This window comes from Engystomops pustulosus, chromosome 7 (assembly GCF_040894005.1).
Source record: "Engystomops pustulosus chromosome 7, aEngPut4.maternal, whole genome shotgun sequence".
In the NCBI taxonomy this organism is placed as follows: domain Eukaryota; kingdom Metazoa; phylum Chordata; class Amphibia; order Anura; family Leptodactylidae; genus Engystomops; species Engystomops pustulosus.
Genome location: NC_092417.1, coordinates 35,168,628 through 35,182,394, shown reverse-complemented (window position 1 = coordinate 35,182,394; position 13,767 = coordinate 35,168,628).

Genomic DNA, 13,767 nt, shown 5'->3' with positions numbered 1-13,767 from the left:
GGTCACATCATTCCAAAGGTCTGGTAATTACGATGTAACCAGCTGCTCACAGTCATGTCACTGGGATTATCTGACACTGGAGGAGTGACCAGGTCCCTGCTTGTCTCCCGAACACCGTGATGTCATAGCAGGTGACCCTGTGGTGCTCCTTTCTACATGTAATGACCATGGACTATTTTGACGAATCTGTAAATTGCTTGTAATTGGGCGTTTATTTTAATTGTGTGTACTACTGATTCCCTGGATAACCCCTTGAATACAAAAAAATAATTGCCTTGAGAACAATGACATCTAATATATTTGTTGACAAGAGTTCACTTTTACTTGGGAATAAAAAGAGTTTTATAGATTCGTCTTGAATTATCTGGAACTGTATTGTGGTCCGTGCTACTTTGTAGAAGGTGACCTTTATCCGATCATATTCCTTTCCGGAAGCCCTGTAAACACTCCTTCTAGGAGAGGATATGATCTGTGTATATTGCTTCCGATGCGGCAAGTTTTGTTGCACATCAGCAGACCCGGCATAAAAGCCGTCATTCTATACGGCTGTAGACATACCTCTGCTGGTACTTCAGAGAAACTTCTGTTTATCTCTAGACAATTTTGCTTCTCAGTCAAACTAAGGGACCATGATTGCTGGTTCACCCAGTTTCTTCCTTCTTTCACATCTTATTTCTACATGCAGGGGCGTAACAATCCTGTGAACACAACCGGACTCGTTGGAAGAGAAGGGCCCACAGCTAACGAGGCTCAAGCCCCACTAGTGGAGGGTCCTGGTGGGTGCTTCCGGAGAGCCCCTTTTGACCTTGTGCTGTGGCAGAGCAGGGAGTAATACACTCCCTGTTCTGCCACTATGCAAGTAAGTACTCTCAGTGCCGGCATGTTAGTACTATAGAAACAGTCATGGTATTGAGGTATGATTTCGGCCTCATACAGCCTTATCATTGCTAACATTGTCCTTTGAATTATCCATACCCCTAATATTAGTCTATATAGGTGATATCAATCACTGTACTGAGTAATATTTGCTCCTGGCACAGTATGAAAATGATTTGTGTTTCTTATTAGTATGATGGTAGTTTTTGTTGCAGTAATGGGGATCACAGTTACAGAGGGGGGGGGGAGGGGTCCTGTAAGAAAATTTGTCCCTGGGCCTAGAGGACTCTAATTACATTGCTGTCTACACTCACCGGCCACTTTATTAGGTACACCATGCTAGTAACGGGTTGGACCCCCTTTTGCCTTCAGAACTGCCTCAATTCTTCGTGGCATAGATTCAACAAGGTGCTGGAAGCATTCCTCAGAGATTTTGGTCCATATTGACATGATGGCATCACACAGTTGCCGCAGATTTGTCGGCTGCACGTCCATGATGCGAATCTCCCGTTCCACCACATCCCAAAGATGCTCTATTGGATTGAGATCTGGTGACTGTGGAGGCCATTTGAGTACAGTGAACTCATTGTCATGTTCAAGAAACCAGTCTGAGATGATTCCAGCTTTATGACATGGAGCATTATCCTGCTGAAAGTAGCCATCAGATGTTACAGGGTACATTGTGCTCATAAAGGGATGGGCATGGTCAGCAACAATACTCAGGTAGGCTGTGGCGTTGCAACGATGCTCAATTGGTACCAATGGGCCCAAAGAGTGCCAAGAAAATATTCCCCACACCATGACACCACCACCACCAGCCTGAACCGTTGATACAAGGCAGGATGGATCCATGCTTTCATGTTGTTGACGCCAAATTCTGACCCTACCATCCGAATGTCGCAGCAGAAATCGAGACTCATCAGACCAGGCAACGTTTTTCCAATCTTCTACTGTCCAATTTCGATGAGCTTGTGCAAATTGTAGCCTCAGTTTCCTGTTCTTAGCTGAAAGGAGTGGCACCCGGTGTTGTCTTCTTCTGCTGTAGCCCATCTGCCTCAAAGTTCGATGTACTGTGCGTAAAGAGATGCTCTTCTGCCAACCTTGGTTGTAACGGGTGGCGATTTGAGTCACTGTTGCCTTTCTATCAGCTCGAACCAGTCTGCCCATTTTCCTCTGACATCTGGCATCAACAAGGCATTTCCGCCCACAGAACTGCCGCTCACTGGATGTTTTTTCTTTTTCAGACCATTCTCTGTAAACCCTAGAGATGGTTGTGCATTAAAATCCCAGTAGATCAGCAGTTTCTGAAATACTCAGACCAGCCCTTCTGGCACCAACAACCATGCCACGTTCAAAGGCACTCAAATCACCTTTCTTCCCCATACTGATGCTCGGTTTGAACTGCAGGAGATTGTCTTGACCATGTCTACATGCCTAAATGCACTGAGTTGCCGCCTGGCTGATTGGCTGATTAGAAATGAAGTGTTAAAGAGCAGTTGGACAGGTGTACCTAATAAAGTGGCCGGTGAGTGTATATGATTTATCAATCATTATGTTAGAAGGTACAAAGCCTCATTAAAAAAAAGTGGGCACACCAGAATTTGGTAGCTAGTAGAATCCCTTTAAGTTGTCTTTACATTAATTAACGCTTAATTAGCACTTACTATCATGGGTGGAATTTGAAGTAGTGCCCCGGCTGCAGTCGCTTCCAGACCCAGGGGCTTAGGCAACCCAAAAGTTCTTACGACTAGGCGACCCAAAAAGTGTTTTCTGTCACAGGTGCCCCTGCGACAGGGTCTCAGGTGCAACTGTGCACCTCCGTGTGCCCCAGCTTCGGGTCATATTAGCAAATAAAAATCTTATTAGTGAGGGTGCAACTTCTGGCACCCACTAATCATGAGAACAGGCCTCATAGACTTTCAATTCTTACTAATTGATGGAGCAGCAGATCGACCATATGTCCTGATACTTTAATCAATACTTTGGGACTATCAGAAATTACCAAGCCGATATCTCCAGCACTCACAGCCACAGTCTACGAGAGTGCAGGACATAGGCGAGTGCCGTGCTCTTCAATTCCCGACCCTCGTAGTAGTAGATCACATGCTTGACCTGTCGTGCCTGTGAATTTCTGGGCCTGTACCAGGAATGGTTATTATCTTCCCCATTAGTGCACAAGCATTGAGGCGAGTTGAACCTCTTGCCTCAGGCAGCAGCACCTGCAGAAAGGTTAGGGACAGCATTAGGGGCGCAATCACCTGCTACAAATCAGATACCAACACTAAAAAAATAGTATCTCTTAAAACCTGATGTCAGCATTTGTGTAAGGCACTGCATGGAGAGCCAACCTACTAAAGAAAAGAACCTGATACACAACTACTGGATGGAGGCTGAGGGGGTGCCCTCTATAGCTAAGCTCAAGCAGCAGAAAATGCAGGTTCACCCTGTGCCCCCTCCATATATCCAGCCCGTGCAGAGTGGCACCATACACCAGTGTATGATAAATCCCCCAATTGTGTTTTTATAATGATTTTTTTAAGAAAACCAACTCTACAAAAGCTTCAATGAAACCACCAAATGTCTTTATTACCATTATCATCATTTTATTAGGTAGAAATGTATCGCCCAGTGCTGGACACAAAATATGCCTCAGTGGAATTTATAATTGTCCTGCTCCTCTATTATTTTTTGCACTATAAAAGAAAATTAGAAACCTGAATAGAAGCCAAAAGATTGCGGGAAGAAGATGCAAACTCCAGATGATGCTCTCAGCAAAACTGAACCCGAGACTGCAGAGCGGCATAATGGTAATTACCAATGGAGACACGTGTCTGTCACACTGCACACACTTTACATGCCGGATCTCTCCAATTCTCGTACAGATACTATCCTATCATAATTATGATGTTACTTTTTAAATATTTTATTATTATTGCTGTTGTTATTATGATTATTATTATTTATGATTTGCATTTTTTAATTTTTTTATTATTAATAATATTAATTTATTTCTTTTAGAGGGTTGTGTTTCCCCTATACCAGTGATGGAAAACCTTTTAGACACCAACAAACAACAAACAAACAAACAATACAACCAAAACCTGCATATTTTTTGCAAAGTGCCAATGTGCGACAATTTAAGTAGTAAGTTTGGATTATCATTGTAGCTTCCTTCTAGGGTCCTGGGCTGCCTGGGACTGCAAGAGGCCTTGAGTCCTCTTTGGCAAACTCTACCCTGGGGTGATGGCAAGGATGCCATAAAGAGGACTCTGAGTGCCACCTCTGGCACCCGTGCCATAGGTTCGCCATCACTGGTCTATACATTAGACTATACAAACAGTGGCCTTTGTATAAAACTATGATGTCACAAGGATCTCTATATATCACATTTGTGACATTGGTCACATTTAGCATATTCTTGCATATTAATACAGGCGGTCCCCTATTTAAGAACACCCAACTTATCGGACCCCTAGTTACAAACGGACCTCTAGATGTTGGTAATTCACTGTACTTTAGCCCTAGTCTATAATAATCAGCTGAAGGAGTTTGCTATTAAGCTTTATTGTTAATCCTGGTTCTTATGACAACCCAACATTTTTAAAATCCAGTTGTCACAGAGACCAAAAAAATTCTTGCTGGGGTTACAATTATAAAATATACGTTTCCAACTTACATACAAATCCAACTTAAGAACAAACCTACAGAACCTATCTTGTACGTAACTCGGGGACTGCCTGTTCACATATTGTGAGCATAGGCCCATCATGAACTAAACACCTCCATAATGTATTATGTAATCTGTCTTCATTCACCTCGGAGCAAGTGCAGAATTTTCTTAATCTGTTGGGTAATCTCCACTGTGTCCCTGCCTGATAACATAATTCTCTGCACAAAGTGAAATCTGCACGTGACGTTCATTCAAGCCATTGCCTTTAACAGATGGAACTGAAGGAAGCACAGGCGTCCATCCCAGACATCCCAGACACATCCCTGACTTCTGCGGCTAACCTCTGGTCAGAAGCTCCTATTACATGTATTTTCCAGAAACAAGTATAAGTATTTTACTATAATTCTGTATTTAGCAGTATTCTAGAAATGTAAAGTGTGCATATTATACAATTCTCCTATCTAACATTTATTGGTTTTGTCAGGGGCAGGGGTAACTGCAGAGGTTGCAGAAAGTATGGTCACACCCAGGTCCTGTAACCTTAACCCTAGGGGACTGATAAATTGTCTTTTTCCTATAAAAAGCCAATAGTATAAATTATACATGAAAGGCTGCCTTCACACGAATGAGTGAAAACGGCTGTATGCTACCCGTAACGGTAAACAGCCCCGTGCGTTTCAATAGGCAATATACATATTGCCCACCGCACCAGGGGAAAAGAAAGGGCTTGCCCATAATTCTGGTGGCGCTAAACTTCTCCCTATGGAGAGGGGAGGGGTGGGCAGTGCATGACTATAACCCAGGCATGCATACGTTCGTATGGCCTTAGTTGGGGACCCAGTACAGTTTTTAACTTGAAACCATAATTCTAGTATTGTAGAATATACAAAAATTTTGCCCAAGGGGTTTTCTAGAATTTCTGTGAAACCCTGTGGGGGCCAGGACTAGGGTGGGAAAAAACATGCAATTGCTTCTGGTTCCTGCTTTTTGTCACTGTACCCAGTGGACATTCCAAATGGTGATGGGACTCACTTCATCCGAAGAGTGACTTCTTCTGACCTGGGGACAACACAGGAGGTAACATCCTTTAGTTGAGTGGACCTGAACCACAAAGTTCAGGTTCCAAACCTTCCTGGTTCGGGTCCCCTGTACCTAACCCTGAAGTCTGAATTCGGCTCAACTCCCTGCTGGTAGCGCTCCATTACAGTGTTAACACCAATCATGGGCATTTAAATTCGATGGTTTAACCCTCCCAGAAATGGCGTTGCACAGCGCCGTCAGCATCCTTGTGCTGGCACGGATGTCCACAGTGATATAAATGCTGCTGTCAACTTTGCCGACTGCATTTAAAATTTTAACACCTGCGATTGGTGTCAGCACCAATTGCGAGTGACACCGATGGGGTTTGGGTTTTAAAACTCGGGTTTGCTTTTGCCAGATCCACTCATCACTATTCAGAAGTAGTTATGTCCCGTGGCGATGACAAGGGGCATAACTACAGCAGTAGCAGCCATAGCAGCTGCTATTGGGCCCGCATTGTCAGGGGCATCTGACCTGACACTAAAGAATGGAGGATGTGCACCATTATATACAAATAAGGCCCCCATTCAGGTAGAGGGCCCCCATTCAGATTCATTTTATGGAGCCCTGCCTCTCCAAGTTACGCCCTGGCAAGGACTTTCTTTTACTGAAGCATGTCATGTGGCCCCTTAAAACTTTCGGCTGAATTCAGGGCCAAAAACTGGATGTACCAGAGTGACTTGATAACAGGGATATGGAGAAGGTTAAGTTAAGTGCGCTTTTTTCTTTTTTTGCAAGTTATTTTCCACTTACAAAGCTATCAATCCAATTGAGCCACTGTTCACACTAGCTACCCTGCTCCTTTAAGTTTTTTTTTCTCTAACATCATAAGCTGTTGTTAAGACCACAGAGTGGCAGAGATGTTCTACAAAGAGTCTTGTTTATACTCCCAAGCCACATGTTACAAAGTGGTTCCCTATGTAGGAGAAAGCTCACCGATGGAAGAAGCTCTTCCCCCAGAATCATCAAAGGTGGTATGTAGCAGTCGCTATGGGGCAGTGACAGGGGACCCCAGCATCCAACATGTACATCTGTATACATGCTGGTTTTTCAATAATTGGCTGATATTCTTGACTATCCTTCTGTGTATATGATTCTGTACTTTATATGCTATCTAAGTTGTGACCGGACTGTCGACCTCCCCTTTGTGTTATTTGTCTTGTTACGTGTCCACATTTTGGTGCAGGGGGGTCGGTCTTTGTGGTTGCCCCGTACTGCCTAGTATACGTAGTGGCAAGCAGGCAGGGCTGTTGGGGGTCTGGAGTGTTTGGGTTTACTGTCCTTGAGTCCAGTGTCCTCATTTTAATTTGTAAATATTGTTCATTTTTATTTGGAAAACGTCATGAGACAACCCCTTTAATAATAAAACTCCTTTATAAGGCTAATAAAATCAGGATTCCTGGGGAATGAGAACATTTGCAGATACCCCTGCTGGATATACGTTAGCACAGACAGGACTGTGTTACATATAAATAAGAAATGCTATCTTCTGCAGGTTTCCATGGGTGAGTCAACAATAAGAAGTTACTAATATATCATAGCGCATCTGTAACAGAAACCATGTTTAGCATTACATCCTGGAAGAAACATTTCACTTCCTCTCCAATGCAAATAACAAAAGACACAGTCCAGATGGGAGATGACAGGAGAATGAATCTGAACTGGATTACATTGTAGTTGTGTAGACACCGTGCACGGGAATTTGTGTACTGTACCTCATTATGTAAAATGAATTATTGATGATAGAGACATATGTAGGTCTTCAACAAATCTATCACAATGGACAGTGGTAGGTAATATACAGGTGTATCCTCCCATAAGTGGGGATAACTTTATGAACCCCATTCTATGACCACTCTATAAACCCCAATGGGTAAAGAACCATCAGCCTCTGCTAATGATCCAAGTCCTACCTACTTGATGCTATAAGGAACTGACTTCTGCTAGACCAACATATATTACAAACTTTCATCATCTTGAAGTTGGATTTGTCACATAACACTTGGGGGTAAAGAGTCTCGAATACTCTGCTACATTCGCCCCTGAATCAATCCTGTTCAGTGTGATTAGGAGATGATAGAACCATGAATAACTTTTGGGAAACTTGTAAGGCTATTTCTTGTCATTCCGATAAATTGATAAGAGAAATAGCTAAAAGGGAAGATCAAAGTGAACCTGGAATATGCTGTCCAGTTCTGGGCACCGGTCCATAAAAAGGATGCCCTGGAGCTGGAGAGGGTTCAACAAAGAGCCACAAAAATGATAAGGGGTATGAAGGGTCTTAGTTATGAGGAAAGATTAAAACAACTAGATTTTTTTAGTCTGGAAAAGAGACGACTACGAGGGGACATGATTAATTTATATAAATATATGAATGGTCCGTACAAAAAATGGTGGTAAGTTGTTTCAGATTAAATCAAATCAAAAGGACATGGGGGCACTGTCTCCGTCTGGAGAAAACAAGGTTTAATCACCAGAGGTGACAGGGCTTTTTTACTATGAGAATTGTTAATCTGTGGAATAGCCTGCCTCAGGCGCTGGTCACAGCAGGGACAGCGGAGAGCTTCAAGAAGGGTCTAGATGCCTTTTTACACTTACATAACATTGATGGTTATGTTATATAGAATTGTTTCCTGTAAATCTCTTGCTCATCCAATCCCTTCCCTTCCTTGGTTGAACTTGATAGACATGTGTCTTTTTTCAACCGTATTAACTATGATATCAATTAGCCGGGGGCGTGCATAAATTACTGAGTGGAGGAGCTCAGATGACCCGACCCGGAGCGCTATTTGCGCTATTGCTAAGTTTATAAAGTCACTTTATCAGCTATTCTGGAGCCTGGAAACTAGTTGAATGAAGCGAGATCATCCCAGAGCATAAGTTATAGGACCCTAAAGTGGGGATAGATGTCCTTTAAGTAAATGATCGAGGAATTTATAGATCCATATAAGGGGTGCACGGGGTGTCAGAGAAGAATGAAGCCCACTCTTATGTGCACTTTCGTAAACACTGCTATTAGAATTCAAGTGGTTGGACTATAATAATACACAACACTTGTAAAGTGTATAACTTTTATGGATAAAAGTAATTAGGATTTCCTAACTGTAAAACTCCTGTAGATGGTGACTACAGATTATGTAAGAGAAATGCACCCATTAACACAAAAAAATATAACAATAACAGCTTATATGCTGCACACCTCTCTCACAGAGCTACAAACAGTCAATGGTTGTATAATATAGAAAATAAGTTCTGACCGGAGCTCCCGATTTCCTTGCTTCCGTGTGTCCTTCTTCCAATATGTCACTCACAAAATAGAGTAGTTCACACTCCTCCAGCACAAATTCCTGAATCCTCCGATAAGTTTATACCGCTATTCAGACCAACACGTTTTTCCTGTGACCTCCTCCATATGCAACATATGCTGCAGTAGATTGCTGGAAGAAATTCACCCGCAGATAGCGTAGTACAGTTTAACACTCAGGATTTATTTAGATTAAAATCATGCTCACAAAAGAGTGATAAAAATGCGCATGGAAAAACTCCAACATGGGACGCCAGCTACACGTTCTCGTCCGACCCTGGGTTTCGCCCTGCACAGCTTCTTCCGCAGCGTTGCTGGCCGGGGCTCACCAATCTTTATACTACCACCTATCCAGCAGACAGGAGATGAAGAGGTTGTCTGGCAAAATCAATTTAGGTTGCCTCAGAGAAGTGGCGTAATTTGAAGATGTCAGGCCCAGTGCAAAATGTGTGCCAGTGCCCCCAATTATAATACAGTTTTCTCATCGAAGAAAGTTATACCATATGGGCCCCCTAGGCCTCTTGGGCCCAGTGCAACTGCACCCTCTGCACCCCCTCAAGTTACGCCCCTGCCTCAGTAAGAAGACCTTTAACATGTGTATATGTATATTACCTATAGTAATTGGTGTACAGGAGTAGAACTCAATCTTTTTCAGAATATTTGCTTCAGAAATTTAGTGTAAACGTAGATAGAGTTTAGCCCCCTCCCCGAAGATCTAACACTACTTGATAGGTCACCTATGTTTAATAATAAGTGCAATAGTTACAGAAAAATACTGACTCTTAGTACTTACTCTTCCTATGCAACTATGGCTCTTTATCCATGAACCGATGCTCATGTTTTTCCCATATAACATTGTAACCGTAGCCCATGTTATTCTGCACACTTTTATGTCTTTAGGCGAATAATGTAAATTCCAGTCAGTTTTAATCTTCTTTATCTTGTCATATATATACTGTGAAAGCCATATGAGAGTCTGCTTCTATAACTACGCCCCTGGCTTGGCTAAAAGGAGTATTCAGAATGGAAAAACAGGAAAAGCCATATAGGGCGGCAGATCCAGTGAAATGGTCGGCAAAGAACAAACTATTACACATGTATTTGGACATATACTGTAAGAAGCAGCTAGAAGTATTACTAAATAAGAGAACATGGCAAAAATCATCAAATGTATCAACTATTAATGACTGGTTTTCCTCGCTTTCTCTGCTGCCTGTCAGTATTATAGTAATACAGGCGGTCCCCTACTTAAGGACACCCAACCTACAGATGACCCCTAGTTACAGACAGACCTCTCTGCCCACTGTGACCTCTGGTGAAGCTCTCTGGATGTTACTATAGTCCCAGACTGCAATGATCAGCTGTAAGGTGTCTGTAATGAAGCTTTATTGATAATTCTTGGTCCCATTACAGCAAAAAATTTTGAAACTCCAATTGTCACTGGAGCAAAAAATAATTCTGTCTGGAGCTACAATTATAAAATATACAGTTCTGACTTATATACAAATTCAACTTAAGAACAAACCTATGGAACCTATCTTGTACGTAACTAGGGGACTGCTTGTATACTGTTTCTTATATACTGTAGACAAAACAGTAATCTGCTTAACAGCATCTGGAACCAAGTAGAAGAGGATCAATGCGGTTATTATTGATTTTTCCCATTAATATTATCAATTATAATAGAAAAGTTTAAAAAAAAAATAAAAATACATTCTAGACTATATTCCTAGGTCCTACTTTTTGAAATGGGTCACCACAGCAGGTAAAGGCAGTGACCTGAGGGACCGCAAAGTAGATCTTGTCATGGAACCCGGGAAGCATTATGGAAGGGGAATATTGAGTTATAATCGAGCTCTGGATAGATAACATCTAGACCCAAGACGACCTGGAGATGCTCGACAGAGTTAAGGTTTGGATACATGCGTAGCCAGTCCAGCACCTTTACCACCAGTTTCTTCAGCAAGGCGTGATAGGAAGGTATCAAGTTCCTCTTCAGTAAATAATACATGTGAGCATTCTTCATTCCATCAATGACCTGTAGCTTCCCACAGCTGGCAGCAGCTATAGCCTGTACACCCGCAGTCCCAAATCATAACGTTGCCACCACCATGCTTGACCGTAGGCAAGAGACACTTTTCTTTGTACTCCTCACCTGGTTTCCTCCCCAAATGCTTGACACTATCGGAACCAAGTTTATCTTCATCAGACCTCAGTAATCCATGTCCTTTGTCTGCTTGTCTTTGCAAACTGTTAGCGGGCTTGCCTCTACCCCACTTTTAGAAAAGGCTATGGCAACCGCGGAGCAGACCAATTTGGGTTTTAAGCACTCACAGGCTGGCCCCCACCACTTTGACCTCTACAGCAATGCTGGTAGCACTCATAAGTTTATTGAAAAAAAAACAACCTCTGGATATTGGCGCTGTGCATGTGCAATCAACTTTTTTGGTCGACCATGGTGAGGCCTGTTCTGAGTTGAACCTTTTCTTAATCTATATGCAGATCCTCAGAGACTTCTTTACCATAAGGTGCCATGTTAGACCTCCGTTGAGAGAGTATGAGAGAGCGATCACACCAAACTTAAAGGGGTAGTCTCATCTGGTTACTGCCACTTATTGTAATTCATCTGCCATATACAAACATTCTTGAAATGAAGGTTATTAAAAAATGTATCTGTTTGGAGATAATTTCCCATAAATTTAGTCATGGTGTCTCTTAGAAATGAAATTGTTGTCATTGTATGAAATGTTGGATAAATTGTTGTCATTGTTGTCCTTTTTCCATTTGAAGAGCTGTATGAGGGTTTGTTTTTTGCGTTACAAATTGTACTTTATAGTGACAGTATTTAATATTCCATGCCGTGTACTGGGAAGCTGGAAAAAAATCATAATGCAGTGAAATTGGTGGAAAAATGCATTTGCGCCGTTTTCTTGTGGGCTTGGTTTTTATGGCTTTCATTGTGCAACCCAAATGACATGTCTACTTTATTCTTTTGGTCGGTGCGATCACCAGGATAATAAAAATTTATATAAGTTTTATTGTGTTTTAATACTTTTTAAAAAATTCAAATTTTTTGCAAGATGAGAAGACTCAGTAGTAGCACCGATCTCGGGTGTTACCAATGGGTGTTTGCTGCAATATGCAGTAAACACACACCTTGTATGGAGAGGGTTCACCCTGTGAGCCCTCGCCATACACCCGCAGCCAATGTGTAAGGGGTTAAACATGAATGCACAGATGAGACCCTTTAACGTACCTTCCCCAATTTACCTAAATGGGTCATGCAACAAGTCACATGACATCGGGGTGAGGAAATGGCTTATTTTATTTAATAATAATAATAATAATTAATAATAATTCCTTTATTTATATAGCGCACACAGATTATGCAGCACTGCACAGAGTTTGCCAAATCGGTGCACTTACAAGTGTACTCAATTTTGATGTCAGGGGTTTACATTGTATCAAAGTGCCATATCTTTAGCGTTGTCCGATGAAAAGATATACCGTATATACTCAAGTATAAACCAACCCGAGTATAAGCCGAAGTAGCTAATTTTACTACAAAAAACTGGGAAAACCTATTGACTTGAGTATAAGCCGAGGTTGGGAAATGCAGCAGCTACTCGCTAATAAAATGTCCAGTAGTCTCCTCTCATGAATGAAATGTCCACAGATGCTCCTCCAATTAATAAAATGTCCAGCAGTGTGTCCCCATTAATAATGTCTCCAGCAGAATGCCCCATTAATAGTGTCCAGCAATGTGCCCCTGTTAATGAGGAGTCCTACAGTGTGCCCCGTTAATAATTTGTTGAGTAGATGTGCCCCTTTAAAGAAAATAAAGTTAGCACTCACCCTCCGGCGCTGTCCCCCAGTGTCCACTTTTCCCCGCAAGACACGTATTCTGGTTCCTAGCACAAGAACTATGACGTCAGCGGGCAGCGACATTACCGCGTCATAGTTCTGTGCCGGCAGATCACATAGACGTGCATCTGCTGGCCCGGAACTTGAGGATGTGCTGCGGGGGAACCGGGGGAACCCAAGGAGGAGGTTCCCGGGAGAAGTAATAACGTTATTTTTTCTATGTACTATATATAACTCGGCTTATACTCGAGTATATCCTGTAATAAAATATTTCCCAAAATGTCAGAGGTGAACTCAATTTTGTTGCCAGTGGTTTAGACAATAACGACTGCATGTTGAGTTATTTGGAGAGCACACTAATTTTTCACTTCCCATAGAATGACAGCAAACAGAGATCTAAAAAACAGTGAGGAATTGATATAGAAAGTACAGGCGGTCCCCTACTTAAGGACACCCAACTTACAGACGAGCCATAGTTACAGACGGACCCCTCTGCCCACTGTGACCTTTTACTATTGTCCCAGACTGCAATGATCAGCTTAAAAGTGTCTATAATGAAGATTTATTGATAATCCTTGGTCCCATTACAGCAAAAAATTATGAAACTCCAATTGTCACTGGGGCAAAAAAAAAATTTTGTTCGGAACTACAATTATAAAATATACAGTTTCGACTTACATACAAATTCAACTTAAGAACAAACCTATGGACCCTATCTTGTATGTAACCCGGAGACTGCCTGTATATTGGAAAATTACATAACTTTTCATCACACAAACAATATCAATTATTTGCTAAAACTGGACCACCCCATTAAGATTGTATTATTTGTGCACATGGATCTGTAACAGACGTTGGTCTATATTGAGGACTTGTCTAATGTTATCTTCACAATATGAACTGTCCAGACCAAACTACTTCCTGGAGTGACAAAATCCAGAATGTCTCTGAGTAAATATTAGCCTTCATGTAA